At 33.3% G+C, this 17,976-nt stretch overlaps 1 protein-coding gene and 1 long non-coding RNA gene across 2 annotated transcripts in view; one reads left to right on the plus strand and one right to left on the minus strand.

Moving 5' to 3' along the window:
• Nucleotides 1-17,976, minus strand: part of LOC138336108 (universal stress protein in QAH/OAS sulfhydrylase 3'region-like) — a 60,240-nt gene that overhangs the window by 11,170 nt on the left and 31,094 nt on the right. The gene's annotated exons all lie outside the window — the stretch shown is intronic.
• On the plus strand, nt 1,521-5,040 carry LOC138336164 (uncharacterized). The gene is made up of 4 exons (XR_011210398.1): nt 1,521-1,677; nt 3,146-3,256; nt 4,042-4,152; nt 4,684-5,040. It is a non-coding gene; the product is annotated as an uncharacterized lncRNA (long non-coding RNA).

A 17,976-nucleotide genomic window follows, 5' to 3' on the forward strand; every position in this document is an offset into this window, starting at 1 on the left:
GTTCTGCTAAAAAATATTTCTTTTTTGCTAAAGATAAAAGAAAGGTTTTAGCAACTTTTGCTAAGGCGTTTTTTTATCTAGAGTTACCAGAGATATATACATGTAGCATCTGACATAATTTTTTCATAAAATAAGTTATTGCAAAAGCTTAAGGATGTCATATGATATTGTTATTATGAAATAAAATCAGTCCCGTGTGTGCGTGTTATATTTGATATTTTATTAGAAACCATTTAATGTATCGTTGTAACTGCAATAAGGTAATATTAGTCAGTCATGTCATGATGTGCTTCATGTCCAAATATATATACATGTATAAGCAACCTGCATAGCTAGAGATACCAACAGGCATGCATTTACACTACAATCATAATTATTAAATATCCCCAAATATCACGATTTCATCACAAATCTCAATACAGCAGTCAGTCAATTTATTATATACAGCATAAGCCTACATGTACAAATGTAGTTGCCTGTTACAATATTTTACTCAACATGTAATTAACATAATAATAAGAAAACCAACAAATCAGAATAAATTAACAATAAATCTGTGTAATTATGACACTAGAATGTTTTATGAAAGGCGTGATGTTTTACATACAATGATAATTATTCTATAGGCCTATAGACAATGCACTTTGTAACTTGGTTGTTGCATCTTAAGACTTTAATTTTAATAGCATCTTGACTTTAATTTTAATAGGCCTAGCATAAAGTACAAATGTAGTTCTACATTGTACATTACTTGTCATTAGCTGCAACAAATTAGCTACTGTTTTAGCTAAAAGATATCACCTTCTGACTAATCTTTTTTTTTTATTCTTTTTCTTGTACGGGTACCCCTATACTTAAAACCACTTTTAAATATGGTACTGAAAATCAATAGGAGTAGTTTATATACTGTATGTATATTGTATATTTACATACCGTACATGTACAATTGACAAAACGTCAAGCTCCTGTGATTTACGTGTACTGGCTAGGCTACTTCATAGTCATATTTTTTTTCTGTATTTTGACAAAATTTCAATTTACTGTCATAATTGTATTAATTTTTTTTAATTGGCAATTATTGCAGTTATGGGCTTAACGAATCATATTCCTATGGAAATCTAATAAAATAACCGCAAGGAAAAAATATCCCAAGGGCCGGGTCAGGACCCCAATGAAACTTTTCACAAATATTGTCTGATCAACAAAACAACAACCTCGTTTGTTTTATGAGAGAGAAAAAAACTCGTCTAAATTTCATATTCATATCGACGGATTACCTGAAACAACTTCTTTCGCCTCTACTCATTTTCTACGGAAGATTGTCAACATCGATATCCCGGCCTCTGTAGTCAAAACGCGCACGTGCTGTTGTTTACGTCTGCTCGATATAGATGGCGCTCTAGTTCAAATCTAGATCATCGATATGTTTATCATTTACGGATCGGCGGAGTCAAGCATCTCATCGACCCAGATTGGATGGAGTCTGTGACAACAGATCAAGACGGTGGCCTATGATATTGTCACAATATTTTGATTATATCGCCAATATTAGTGAATGTGGTGTAATACATTACGATATATGATGTTTGCCGGTACACTACGACTAGGATGCCTAACTGTCAGCGATATTACAAGCAACTTAACTATGTTATCGGAACAAAATACGACAATCACAAAGTAAGTTTGAGAAGCCAACATCTGATGAAAAATAAATCCTATGCCGCCCGGAAGCGGAGAGGTTCTGATTAAGACAGTAGTTTTAGTGTGTCTTTTTATGACTCCGTATATTTACAAAGTACCTAAAATTAAAGCCAAAATAAATCCGTAAGAAAGCCCAGTCCATCTGACCCAATAAATAAAGGTGTATACATTATGTCCGATAGGCCTACCGTTTGTACTCTATGTAGAGTCTAGTAGTTTGTGTATCATCAGGTACTGTATGGAGTGTATGCATATCCATATTCAGTGAATTAGATTGTCACAACCCATACTGTAATGAATCCTTCAAATTACATTTATAATCATGATTGGCATGAAGAAGTATACATGTACATTAATTGTACCCTACATGTAGACTACATAGTACATGTAGAAATCTACATATAATAATTGTACATGTAGAACTAATTATATATTTATAAGACTCAAGACTGTCATCATTCTCTATTGTCCATAACCTTGCTTAAATAGGCTTATATAAAGAATAAAGGTTAAATAAGAAATCAAATAAAACAGGAAATTAGAAATCAAATAAAACATGAACACTAGCTGTTAGTGTTATCACAACTTCAGTGTGGTAATTGTATAAATTCCACACCATAATGGATAATGTTTATATATGTAAATGGTGAAGTTTACATTGGTATACATTCTGCAGCTTCACAAATTAATAAATATAGTGCATAATTATGTACATATACCTACCAGGAAAGGATCTCTTCATGTTTTCGACACAGCTTTTTTAATGAAAAAAAAATCACTAGACTAAGAAATTAGAAATACCAGAGTAGTGATGCTTTAATTTAGATACAATAATAATGTTATAATTAATATAATCCTCATTCCTGATTCAATGATGGCATTTATGTTTTGTAAACATTCTTTAATTTGTTCTTAAATTTATCTATGGTACATATTGTGTCAACTGAATATTAATTCAGATCCAACATTGATGATTTCTTTGTGAATCTTATCAATATGCAATTTTGAAATACATAGATTATTTATAGTAAATAACTGGCAACCAATGGCTAAATATAATTATATGATTATTTAATAATATATTTCTAATATTTTGCTATCATGAAAATATAGAATATTGAAATTAATTGTGGATACTTATAATTACATTTCGTATGTCTAGTCTTTGATGAGGACATTTATAGAACTTTTAACTGATTCGATAGTTCTGTAAAAGTTTATTTTAAGAGAACAGTTATCAGCATGGTGTAATAGGGAAAAGTAAATCTTTTAAAGAACCTTACTTGCAATATTGATTCAATAACCCCAAGTAAATACGGGTAGTTAACCTATAGGTACATATAGTTACATATACACAAAATGTATACATGTACATACATGTATATGTCAGAGATACAAACATGCTAAATTGCCATCATTAGTTTATTTTTCATTTATTTTCCAGATTTGACAGATTGATGTCTTTGAAATTAAATACCGGAGATATAAAATTGATTTTAATCAAGAAAATATTCCAGGACTGGGCAAGAAGAACTTACCCAAACTTTTTTATTTGGTAAGCAAACAAAATGTGGAAAAAAAAGTTTGTATGATATTGTACATATGAATGTCACTGTATTGATAAGTGTATTGGGAGCAAAGTTTTTATTCATTGTAAGTCTTTGAAATTAAATAATTAACTTTAAAATCAGATTGCTATAACTCATGTGGTATATTATACAATATACATGTATACTTCATAATATCTTCCCTTTGAATGAAGTGAGATATATTGTATACAAGAACTGGCTCTTCATCCTCTTCTTATCTAATAATATCCTGCAAAGCCCTGCATTTCTGAAGTGTTAAATATATGACTTATGGTGATGAAATTTGAAGGATACATATGTAGTTCAATTCTGTAACCCAAAGCTGATATTTAATACACTACATTCAGGTCATTGACCCTATGTTCTAAGAGAAAGGTAAAAAGTAAAAGCCAAGTTCACAGTGATTTGATTGTCCAGGCTGGACCCTAACTTCTGAACTATTTGTAGTAATAACTACTAATAAGGGGAGACAATCTTGAGTTACGCTGCATATGATTTGTTCTACAGATGTATTGTTTAATTTAGTCACAATTTTTCTTTTTTTTTTTTTTCTTTTTGATACACATGGGTCTGTGAAAGACTTGCCTTGTATAAAAAGTATGTAACCATTTTCACAAACATGTACATGATCTAATAGTGACATTCCAACATTATAATTTATATGTCTAGGCATTGATCATAACAAAAAGGCACTAGTATTGTAGCCTCTTTGTTATAAAACTTTATTAATGACAACTGTTGAATATTTCAGACTGACCACATTAAAATGCATGGCCACAAACAGCACTTTTCTCCAGACGTGACAGTGTTTGAAAATTGAAGATCAGCAAACTAGCCATGCCTCTTCGGCTACGAAGATCAGGTATTTTTTCACATCTGAAATGATTTCATACTTAAATACGAGTTGTCTTTCTGAAATTTATGAAACTTACTTAGTCAATATATTTCTTTTATGACATTAAGTTCCTGCTTGTAAATTTTAAATAATGTGGTTAACATTTACCTTGTTTGAAACACATACATTTCTAATGTAAGAAATAAGGACTTTTTAGTTGGAGTTGGAGAATGGTTTTTATACTAACCATGTAGAATTTTAAATACATGTTGTAATATCTTCGAATAGATCAAATGTCCATAATTAATTAACTTGGTAAAAGACATACAGATGGTTTTCGGGATGAATAACATGACTTGGTAATTTGACGAACAAATAAACAAAATGTTTTTTCTTTTTTACTTGCGGTTAATTAACCCAATATTCATATTTTATGCATGCCGGCAAACCACAGAAACATCTAGTAATACATACGTGTACATGCTATCATGATATTTACTTAGTCAACATCATATTCATTGTGGCATTTGTTTTTTATTTCTATTTCTATTTTTTTAGGTTTTCTTTCTCCCTAAATGGATGGACTGATGCCTTCTGTTGGTATGAGATTGCAGATATCTGGGGCCAGTCAGTGCCTGTAACCCCTGAATTGGAGGGAGAAGTCCATACTCTGTTTGTCTGAATTATTGGTTAGGTCAACAAGCGCCGGCTACTCTCAAGTAACAGGCTTGACCAAGGCAACAAGGGATTTGATTGGCTACAAGGCAACACCTCTGGTCATATACAAAGCTCCATATACATTGTATATCACACTGACAAAACCCACATCATCCTTTGTACAAAGCATGTACATATATGTAAAAAGTTAACTTCATCAGTGTATATACCAATTATTACCGAATTGTGTAATTATAAGTACAACTGGCCAAATGCTATGTGTCAGAGCAGGAACTTTTGTACATACCGGTATATATGTCATGCATAATTTGCATATTTCTCTGTCCAAAGTGATGATCAAACAAGATATTGGTAAAGAGTTATCGCTCTTTGCTACAAATGATAAGCAAAACATGTGCTTAAGTTTTATGTAGCAGTTTTTTTTTTCTTAACTGCAAAATAAATACTGCTTTAAAAACACTTACAATGTCTTCTCTTCATTTTTCAAACGTTTTTATATTGGAGGAATCATTTCAATAGACAATTTTACAAATTATTTTTAATAGAAAGTAGATCTATGAAAGCCATAACAGTATCCAGTAAATGATCTAAAAAAAAATTGACCTGAAAGTCACCCAAGGAAATCTTAACCAGAATTTCAGGTCAAGATTTCTTGACCTAAAATTGACCTGAAATTGACCAGAAATTCAGGTCAAGAAATATTGACCTGAAATTCAGGTGAAGATTTCTTAACCTGAATTTTAGGTCAAGATTTCTTGACCAGAAATTGACCTGATATTGACCAGAATTTCAGGTCAAGAAATCTTGACCTGAAATTCAGGTTAAGATTTCTTGACCTGAATTTCATGTCAAGATTTCTTCACCTGAATTTCAGGTGAAGATTTCTTGACCTGAAATTCATCTGAAATTCACCAGAATTTTGCATGAAATTTGACCTGAATTTCAGGTCAAGAAATCTTCACCTGAAATTGACCAGAATTTCTCTTGAAATTTGACCTGAAATTCAGGTCAAGAAATCTTAACCTGAAATTGACCAGAAATTGACCAGAATTTCAGGTCAAGAAATCTTGACCTGAATTTCACCTGAAATTAACCAGAATTTCTGGTCAATTTCAGGTGAATTTCAGGTCAAGATTTCTTGACCTGAAATTCAGGTTAGGAAATATTGGCTGTGTCAGTAAAGATAAACAAATAATTTCAGATAATATACCGCATCTCCCTGCAAAGGAACATATTCACATTAAGTGCTGCTGCACTTGCACTATCACGATTTTTGAGGTTATAGAAATTTATCTCGTGACTTTATCTTCCAGAGCTTATAGCCAATATCGTTTAAATGATAAGCAACAATATCCAAATATACGTTCATAGGCGGAATGGGTCGCGTTCATTTTTTAACAAGGACATAAATTGAAATAAGAAAAATCGTACTTTATCAACCCGACTTACATTTAAGGGCGTACCTTGCTGGTTCACTTCCGTTCCATGGCGATAACAACCTTTCGCCATTTATTATTAGAAGACAGATTTTTCGGTTGAGGAGGCGTCTGCTCTAAATTTCAGCATAATGTAATATTCAAGAAGTCACACTTACTATGTGTTAAGATGAACTAATGTTTTGTAACTATTATACACCACGAAGTTTTAATTTCCGGACAAAAGCAGGAAGTGGGTCATTATAACGTAAACATGTGTAGCGACATGTATACTATGGTTTCCAAACATCTTAAGTGTCTCGACTAAGGCTTGGTTTATCGTCATGTATTGAGGGAATACTATAATAAAAAACGATTTAATAACACATTTCGTTTATGATAGAACCATTTGTGAACGTGATACAAGAAGGGATGAGACATAAGCATCAAAATAATCCGTCATTTCGCAATATTATTCGGTTGACAAGAGCGTACCCTTGTACATACATATATCGTATAACGATATCGCAGACATATTTATATATTGAATTTGACAGACAACAGTAATGGAGAGGGCATGAACCCCATTATTTCTACTCACTGCTATTATTAATTGTTGTAAAAAAACCCAGGAAATGTTAGACATTATACAATCCTTTAGAAAATGGATAATATATTGTATACATCGCGCTGATTAATTTTCATTTTTAAAACAAACAGTATTGCGATAAGTAAAATAATTTGACATCAGGCACAACATATCTAAAGCCATCTCCATAACCAAAGCATATGTCAAGATAAGGAATATATATATATTATGTACGGTCATCACATATCCTTAATGAATATGTGTTTATGAAACATCGGTTTATAAAGTACCAAATATATTCTATAAACCTTTCCTTCACCTGGTTGACGCCACGACACATCAGCGGCATCGTTACCAGAGTAAACAAGTATTGGCTTCGATCCATAAAAGCCTAAGTGGGCTACGCGGAATCTTAACCCATTGATTGGACAGAATATAGAAAATTAAACACAATGTATATGATGATATAATTGTTTTAGCAATTTTAATATGTTCTGTTTGAAAGCCATTTTATAATTTGTGAACTTGTGTTAGTGCATAGGTATTTAGCACGCTGATAAGTCAAAGACCCAATATAGACTTAAATATATTAGTCTATAGTGGGTCTTTGACTTATCAGCGTGTTAAATACCTATGGTTTAGTGCAAGGTAGCTAGGTCTAGTACAGACGAACAGTTTTTGATAATACTTTTGCTACCAACAAAATAAAAACGGTTTTAATGCAGATGATTTCTAAGCTCAGAGAAAAGACAAAGAAAATATAGAACTTAATCTAATATGTTTCTATGGCTTTCTATGTTCCGTTTTCATTCCGCTTTTAGTTTAAACTGTCATTGCTACGCCGCTTGAGGCGTAGCAGTTAGAATCGGATACAAAACACGCCATCTTGCAGGATAGCCATGTAGCAAGAACGCTTGAATCAGATGGATGTTTGGTGATGTTACAAACACTGACTTTTGAAGTAATATTAAAATGAATTAAAAATGCTGATAAAGCATGGTCACATGTGCGCTTGCATCCGTTAATTAGATTTCGGTGTAGAACAAGCATTCGTGGTAAAAGTATTCTGAATAAGGATTTTCTAGAAATTAATCGGGCATTTAATAAAATCTGGTTCCATTTACAGATGGAACAAATATATCTGTAGATAGTATTATACCATGTTCGAGACATTACTTTTAATATTTCTTATTTGATTGACCAAGCCAAACGAGTCGCCGATCACCTTCGTGTAAACATTAATAAACAGACATATTATTAACGGGACACGGTACATACTAAAATGCTGGATGATAGTACAATACTAAAAGCGGAATGAAAACGGGACCATAGAAAAACATAGAAACATATTAGATTAAGTTCAATATTTTCTTTGCCTTTTCTCTGAGCTTAGCAATTTCTGCATAAAAACCCTTTTTAATTTGTTAGAAGCAAAAGTATTATTAAAACTGTTCGTCTGTACTAGACCTGGCTACCTTGCACTAACAAAAAGCTCACAAATTATAAAATGGCTTTCAACAGAACAATTAAAATTGCTAAACAATATCATCATATCATTGTTTAATTTCCATATTCTGTCCAATCAAAGGGTTAAGCTTTCGCGTAGCCCACCTAGCTTTTTGGGAAGCTAATACTTGTTCCGCATTTAAGTATGTTCCGTGTCCCGTTAATTAGCATCTACGCATTATCTGATTATTATTGTTATACGATGGTGATCTAAATTAAATAAGAAATATAAAAGTAATGTCTCGAACATGGTATACTACTACAGATATATTTGTTCCATCTGTAAATGGAACCAGATTTCATTTAAAATGCCCGATTAATTCCTAGAAAATCCTTATTCAGAATACTTTTACCACGAATGCTTGTTCTACACCGAATCTGAACGGATGCAAGCGCACATATGACAAAGCTTTAATAGGAAGATTGCGTCCAAATCCGGACAGATTCAACTCTGTTTCCGTTATTCGTTATAATATTACTTCAACGGGCAATGCTTGTAACACACTGAATATCCGTTTGATTTCAAGCGTTCATCCTGCAAGATGGCGTGATTTGCATACGATTCTAACTGCTCTGCGCCTCAAGCGGCGCAGCAATTATAAGCTAAAAAAACCGCATGCAAATTAATTACTTTGCATCCATCCGAATAAATTAATTCATGTCATTGTGTATAAACTCCTAATAAAAATGTTTGAAGGGGAAACATGGAAAGGGATTTCCGGTAAAAGACTATACTTTTTAAATCCTGTTTAAAACTCGGTCAAACTAGACACGTGAAATAATAACAAACTACTTTAATACCACTTAGAACAAATGTTAGATTATGTTAAAAAAACAAAAATTGAAGTGGACAGACTGAATCTTATTTTTTTTCTTACTTTAAATCCATTTGGTTTCATGTTTCCGTATTTGGCATATCACCAACTCTGACAGACCACATCGAATGATTTCATAACATAATCGATTAATAACATGACTAAGGTATATGTTGGCATATCTCGTTATGTTTTAGGGTTTTCTCTGGTGAGGTGTCAGTATCGTCAAAGTCTTAATCTAGTAAATCATTATCAAAGGGTTTTTATTGTGGATTTAAACACAAACAAAAATGTCTCCATTTGTAGCGTGTTGTATAAAATAAGGGTCACCAAGAAACACATGGGCATTAACGGTCACATGAGTTCGGATACAGAATGAAACAATATTAGCCTATCAGGCTCTTGATATCAGTCTTTGATTTTATCAATTTGATCTTTTAATCCATGAAGAGTATTTGAGTCCATTTCATATTGTGAATTCAGGAAGATCAAGTCTTGTCATTTTTTTTTGTTTTACAAAAACTTCATTATGGCTGTGTAGATTCTTTAGAAGACAACATATTGCTCCATTTCAAAATCTGGCATCAAACTTCAGCCAGTGTGCTTGATTTTTCGCCCACTACAATATTGGTTTTTCTTTCAGTCATGATTTCCCCTTCAAAATCCTTAATACTTTCCAGTGAACCCTCAACTTTTTACAACAGAAATGGAATTAGTGTCCACTGAAATATTACTCGCTCTGGTAATTTTCGGTGAAAAGGGGGCAAAATAGGGAATTTCAAACACAAAATAAGAACCCCAATGTACGTTTGTCGTGAGGGCCGTCCCCTAAATAATTTTAGATGTCAAAGTGGTTTATATAGAAACGATGTGACACTTTTTTCTCCCTAACATAACAAACAATCTTGAACCAAGGATAAAACGATTAATATTACGAGAACTCTGACCATCTCGCCAGATCATGTAAGCACTATAAAAATATGCAGTATGTAACCCTCCCCCCCACCCCCCCCCCCCCCAGCAATGTAATTATTCTCGCGTTATTACTTTATTACATTTAATGTTTTGCTAAACCGACTCAATAAAACAAGAGCTAATTCCATCATGTTCCCATTTGAATGAAAGGTATTATTGTAATCCAACATTCTTATTCCAATTTATTTAAAAATAGTTTATTGTTGTATCCAATCTGTAGCTTTGACCGAGTTAAAAAGAGGATTTTAAAGTTTTCCATCGGAAATCCTTCTCATGTTGTCCCGTCAAAGTTTTAGAGAAAACTTTTTATAACATTATAATTAATTACTCGAGAAATTTATTATCAGTGTGAATTCCTAGTTAAATTAATTATTTGCGGTTTTCTTAGCTTATAAATACGAACATTAAGGACTGCAGCGCTACCACAGTAGAAGTAACAATACATTTGAAGATGAACAACGTGTTATTTACGATTCTGCTCGTAACCATGACCCTGGTGTGCCTTCGTGTCGACCAGGTAGATGGTAAGTTTATAAATATTTACTTAGTATTATATAATATGCTACATAACACATGCTAATGGCGGTATAGAACAATGTAATACTTTGTTTTATAAATAAGTTTTGTATATGTGTTTCAGGCCTAGTCAGCTGTAGAAGAGGTTTATGTCAATTAGGTGCATTAGAAAGAACGAACGACGTGTCGGAAATTTGTCGTCTCGCTGGAATACGGGCAATGTGCTGTGCTCCAAGTAACGGATGAGAATGTGGTATGGAATTTAAAGTGTGCATGTCGGTATCTTATACACCCATTTGTTCCATTGATTTGTCATTTCACAGCAAACGATATGCCACTATATTTTTTTAATATTATATTAGTATATTCATTATATTGATATTGTAAATGTGTTTTTGATATACGGGTATATTTCTAAAATTTGAAAATTCCATATAATTCCCTCCTGCATGATTTGATTAGCATTTTTTGGGATAAAGAGAGATAATAAAGTAATTGTTTGTTTTACCTCCCTTTAAGGCTATGAAGACACAAACGGAACATGTTCATCCAAACTGGATTCAATCTTTGTGATCTCTTTAATGTCTATTGTGCCACCAGTAAATGTTTATTTCTACAAATATTCGTTACTTGTTTTATTAAAATGCCTTTTTATTTTTCGATTGCAATTGCGTTATAGTGCAAAAACCAAGAAATTTTCATATATATTATTTCCTGTCATTCTCGCCTTCATTATCCGAGTTTAATCTCCACTGTTAGAAATAGATCAGCAACTTCTAGTTACAAACTGTATGTACATGCAAGTAAATTCACTTATATGTTATGGTGGCTGATATGTGCCATTTCGTTTTATTTCGTTATTTCACCTTACAAAGGCGATAATCATCGTCTTTTCGCCCCGCTAATCATCGTCTTTTCGCAGCGCCAGAACAAAATAACGAAATTATTTCAGTCGCTAATTAGCGACGCGAAATATTTCGCCCCGCTGTTTATCGTTTTTCAATCCGCTAATCATCGTTATTTTGCCCTCGCCCTGCGTGCGAAAAGACGATAATCATCGTTATTTCGCCTTCGCCCCGCGCGCGAAAAAACGATAAACTTCGTTATTTCGCCTTCGCCTTTCCCGCCTGTTTTTGCAGGTACGTTTGTTCATACATAAGAGTATTGTAAATTGTTGTTGAATTTCTGAGTAAGTTTTAGTAAGTAATTATAATATATCCACTACTGTCCTAGTTTATATGAAGTTGATTACTGGTTCATTAATTCTAATACTTTAGACTAATTAAGATTTTATTGAGTTTTTATTAAACCTCTTTTTAAAAAGGCCTCACTATAACATATATATTGTGTTGATTTCATCACAAAAATGACCACAATTTACACAGAATAGAAATATATATATTTTGCATCTACATATATATGTGTGGTTGCCCAACTCTCCCTAAGTTAAGTTTCTGTGATGTCTTTTCATAAAACCCGTAACGAAAATAGGGTGGTATACTGGAATCAGCTTGTCTGTCCGTCCGTCCGTCCGTCTGTCTGTCCGTATAAAAAATGTCCGGACAACTCCTCCTATACTACTAATCCGATTTCAACTAAATTTGGCAGTATTGTTTGGGACCATGTGTAGAATGTGCATGCAGTTTTTGTTTGTCGATATTTTGTTTGCTTTTGTAATCGGGTTACTATGCACAGGTTCCAAAATGTGTCCGAGCCACTCCTTCTAAACTACTGTATTTATTTCAATGAAACTTGGCTGTAATGTGTGGGACAATGTGTAGACATGAATGCAGTTTCATGCATCTTTTTAATATTTTGGTTGAAATGTTAACCAGCTCACTATACACACAGGTTTCCCAACAACTCCAACTTAACCACAAGATCAATGAAACTTGACAGATTTGGGATTGGTCAATATTTTAGTTGTAATCGTAACCAGGCCAATATACACGGGTTCTTTGTCCGGACACCTTGTAAATTTCCTATGACCATGATATTTTTTTCAAGAACAAGTCAGACACTTCTGCACTTATATCTGCGCATGTCAATGCGGAAGGCGAAATAACGATGATTATCGTCTTTTCGCGCGCGGGGCGAAGGCGAAAAGACGAAAATTTATTGTCTTTTCGCGCGCGGGGCGAAATAACGATGATTATCGTCTTTTCGCGCGCGAGGCGAAGGCGAAATCACGATGATTATCGTCTTTTCGCGCGCGGGGCGAAGGCGAAAAGACGAAGATTATCGGATTGAAAAACGATAAACAGCGGGGCGAAATATTTCGCGTCGATAATTAGCGACTGAAATAATTTCGTTATTTCGTTCTGGCGCTGCGAAAAGACGATGATTAGCGGGGGCGAAAAGACGATGATTATCGCCTTCGTAAGGCGAAATAACGAAATAACGAAATGACACATATCAGCCACCATATATATGTTTATCATGGGATTGATTTGTAGTCATTTTGTTATACAACTGAGGATATGTATAAAATATTACGACAATAGGAAAACCAAACGTTGCCATTATGGTATATGTAATATACACAGTATACTTGATAACATTTCATGAACTCGTAACAGAAATCATCCCGAATCCTGCTGACAGGTCGATAGAGAGGCGTCATACAAAATTGACGGAATTCATTTCAATTATCTAGCTTTAATTGCTGCCTTTCGTGAAATGACTCGATTCTCATTTCTGGTGCTAAATCCTAGAAAATGATAAATGACTATATTTGCAGATTAAAAAACATCAATCATTGTTTTTGCTGCAAAAGTCTAACTGAAGCATTGTATAACGTCATCCGCGATCCTGTCGTCACATCATTCACGAAACACATGATAACAGAGGTTGACCTTCGAAGAGAAATACTTCACAACTTCTATAATTAGTCAAATATAAGTGGTGTCAACAATAACAGACCAAAACCCAACGGTATGATTTAGACATATTCCCAATTGTTGTCAACCACTTTCTGACCGGATCTTATAGACTGCAGGAGTCACTTCAAACACAACTAATGTTAGACAGTACCATACATAGCAATAAGGAAGTCCAGATACCTAAAAAAATAGGAATGCTAGGGATTAATGACCAGCATTTCTTCAATGTTCAATACTAGGCCTAAACGAAGAGGACGTGTGATGATTTTAACAGATTTATCATCAATTACGGCACAGAATATCCAGATACTAGCGAAAAAACTTCGTGAAATATTATCTTACCGGCAAAATTAGTCATCCGCGTAATGAGGTACATAATCAACTTCCGACACTAGTCTGTTACAGCTAAATTGATTTAATCCTTATCATCATGTTCACAGTAAAATTTGTGTGGCCCTGTGTATAAGAAATTCTGATAAGGAGATACAGATTATGTAATTTCCATTTGTGTTTGCACAATATGTCGTTGTCGATTGAAGGAATTTTCCTTGAAGATGCCCAACCGCCAACAAAGCATAAAGGATACTCACCATTTGAACAATAGTTGGTATTTAATGGTGTACAAGTATGTCTTATTAAAACAAAAAATGATATAAGCTAATTTATTTTGCTTTTAATGCATGCGCAATCAGTACTTAATTCCATATAAGAAATAGTGACACAGATTTTTTTCGGGATGCAATTATAATTATTTTTGATATTTTTATCTCGAAGCAAAATGGGAAGTTTATATGTTTCAATGGTGGTAATGGTGTTAAGTAAGTAACTTTTGTAATTGAAGAAAAATACCAATTCGTCTGCTTCTGTTTTTGATAGAGAAAAAGTACCATGGAGCACCTTTAAATAGCTTTAGTCAAAACTTGTGTAAAAGTACGACAAAAAATCTCGGTCGTTTGCATATGTGACATTCCTTTGAATACATGGTTTCTGCGAGAGTAACACTATTTAGAAGAAACCTAGATCTAGATCTACATCCTTTTCAAACTGAATGACCAGTCCATATATACAGCTAAATGATAAAGATTTATGATAGGCCATGTGATTTTTATTACATGTATTTGAGTAAATATTACATTGTACCTTGAATATACTTTTTTATGTTATGAAGATATATTTACAATGAGCAACATCGGTAGAAATTAATTTAGGGTTATCCCCCTTGATGATAGGTGGCGCATAGTACGTTGCGGTCCTGCAATCTCAGCATTCCGCGAAATCTGAATATCGACTAGGCCTAGTGTTCGTAGAAGATCGCGATATTTGTAGATCTAGATATATATCATAGGATATGTCGTTTAGTAAGCCTTCGTCATATGGGTCGTGGGACCTTCCAAGGCTTAGAAAAGAGTTACGTGCCCGAGGGGCTCGTTTATCTGGAAGGAAGATCGAGTTGATCGAGAGGTTAGTGTCAGGTGTTCAAAGTTGTAACTAGCCTACAGTACATGTATAGTCACAATCACAGTACATGCAAGTGCTTGAAGTTTTTGGTAATAGTCAATATACCTAGAATATATATATAATATTGTTAGACGGGTATTTGCCAATGCATTAATTTATCTATAACTTCAAGCTTCTGTCATGATTGTGCTGTACGTCTACTGTACCTGGTACACCACCGTATTAATGTCGCTACAAACTAATGAGCCGGTACCGTTCACGATCGAGAACGCATCAATATCAAAAGTTTCTTCAAAAGTTTCTCATTGACTGGTTATTTAGAATGCAGTGCCATTTTAATCCTCCTTCATGTTATTTTATAATACCAGTGACAAATACAGACATGATGCCAGTTGTTATCTTTTTTTTATTTTACATTAATGCAGCATACCATCGTACTGTATATAGAATCTATACATTGTACGTTATCCCCAAATATCAAAGATACACAGTGTGAGAGAAGAGGATATATAGATATAAACACAATAATACTAATTAGACAGTCTGACAGTGTTAAGTTCAAGTACCGTATCTGACACAAGTAAATGTCCTCTTGTTTTAATGACTCGATTTCACTAAACACCTTGAATTAAAATATTGTAGTTTCTTTAATGATTTTTTGTTGCTTACTTTATGCTATAGTTTAGTCAATGGCTAGTCAAAATTTGCTTCTATTAAGCTTCCCAATATTTTTTTTAATGTTTAAACACACTGGGCGTTTATTTGGTCGGATACAGTATTTATAGAGTTATAAGTTATGAAGGGGGGGGGGGATAAATAAACTCTTACAGAATAGATGTATTCAACATAATGTTATATGGTCCAGTTGTTCACAAGGTAAACCAGTTACATATTGTAACATGTTTCCAAATAATAAGATTGTGCCTGTTACATATTAAATAATGTAAAGTATAGCATTTTCTCATAATATTTGATTTTTCCTACTATTTTAAAAACACTAACATGTGCATACTTTTCAACAACACTGAAACAAAATTACTTTTGAATAACTGGTCTATGGTAACAAAGCATATACCTTTGGTCTTTCTTTTTTATTGGATTATTTATTTTATTTCCTCTTAATTGTTTCAGACTTGAAGCATATGATAGGAATAAAGACTTCGGTAGGGAAGAGATAGAACAAGAATTCTGTATGAAAGTGCCAAGTGTTGACAGATACAAAGATTTTAATAGTGACACAAGTTTTACAGATTTCACATTAACCACTGCAGAATCTGTTTCTGTATTGATAAACTATTTTTGGACAGATCTGTTTATTTCCTAATAACTTGAGTGCAGAACGTGACCCGATTCGATGCGTATGAATACCTGTAAACATTGGCGGACTTCCTTTGACATTCCACAACATCACGTGCCAATCTTTACAAATAACACATATACGAGACAATCGGAGACATAAAATAAAACACATTTATTTTTGAATGTGTTATTGCTATTTGACACGAATAAAATAACTGAAATATGAGAACTATCTTTTGTGACGTCATGGAAAAAAATGGCGGGATTAAGTTGTCAGTCAGCGGCGCGCTTTTTTGAATGACTGTTGTGCATGGATCATCATGACGGTAGTATAATTTTGACGGCGAATAACACAGGTAAATGATTGCATCTGAGGGTTTGTTAATTTTATTTTTTAAAGGAAACATTGTTAATATAAGGATTAACCTCTTTCTCTGCTAAGTTGTGTTATATCTCCATAACACGCAAAAAATATTCAAATTAATCCGTATAATTCAATTCACTATATTCAAATTAATCCTTATTATTCAATTTTTTTAATCATGAGCATAAGCATGACGTTAGCTCAGCCCACCAGAAGCGACGTTACAAACGGCGAGGCCGTTTTTCCTTTATGGGCTGATAAAGTAAATTTTAAGCCAATACTCGTTACAAGCAAAATTGAAATATTGCCTGATTAAGATAATAGCAAATATAATTAACAAATTGACACGATATACATTAATGTCAACAGATCATGTACATTGTTATGTAAATAATTAACTTAAAGTTTCAGCGCCGACGTATACTTTAGATTGTTATTCTACACCAGCTGATATAGATCGTCCATTCATTGAAAATGAATTTTGAAAGTACGTTTTTTATTAATAATGTAGAAATATGTAGACAAAATTTTCCAATCTACTACAATCACAGAAACTTTTCATTCATGCTGTTATTTTCTACATCGTCACCGGAACTTTGATAGGTACAGCATCTTTGATCCGTAAAACAGGACAGTCATCAAAAGCGAAATACTTGTACTACTTACATGTTTAAGAATAACTGTATTTCGTTTCTTTTTATTTTCACGCAAAATTTTCGATAATGAGATGACGTCAAGAATAAAAGATGACAAATTACAAACACATACTGCTTTTTACATATATTAATTTAACGATAAAATGTTTTATTTTAATTGTGCATGTTTTTATACTGTTGTGGCATTTTCAATTGCTGTTCATTTTGTCAGAGCTGGGCTCAATTTCAAGAACATTCCTTCAACTCAAGAAATTCCTTACCTTAAATTCTCCGTAGGAATGCATTATAGATTCTAATCAAGGCTCCTTAGCTTAAGGCTTTTTCTTAACGTCTCAAAATTTTATCCTTAAAAGGAATTATCGTGAAACTGGGTCACGGACACCCAGTTGGTTTATACATTTTCATACATTCTGTTTTTCAAAGAGTTGTCTGAATGTTTTTCTTGAGCACTAGGTTTTCGCATAATCTGATGTCGATGATAATCCTTTTTTTTTGGAAAACCAATCTTGGTAGCATGTGTAATATCAGGCTGATATGGCAAATGTGCCATAAAATTGGAGACTATCAATTTATTAATTACAATCCAATCCTATCAGTTTGTGACTTCTACCTTTTGCTGTTGTACGGACTAGCAAAGATGGTAATGTAGCAGAATAGATTTATAGGCACAGTGTTGTTCAAAACAGAAAAGAATAAGC

This window comes from Argopecten irradians, chromosome 12 (assembly GCF_041381155.1).
Source record: "Argopecten irradians isolate NY chromosome 12, Ai_NY, whole genome shotgun sequence".
NCBI lineage: Eukaryota > Metazoa > Mollusca > Bivalvia > Pectinida > Pectinidae > Argopecten > Argopecten irradians.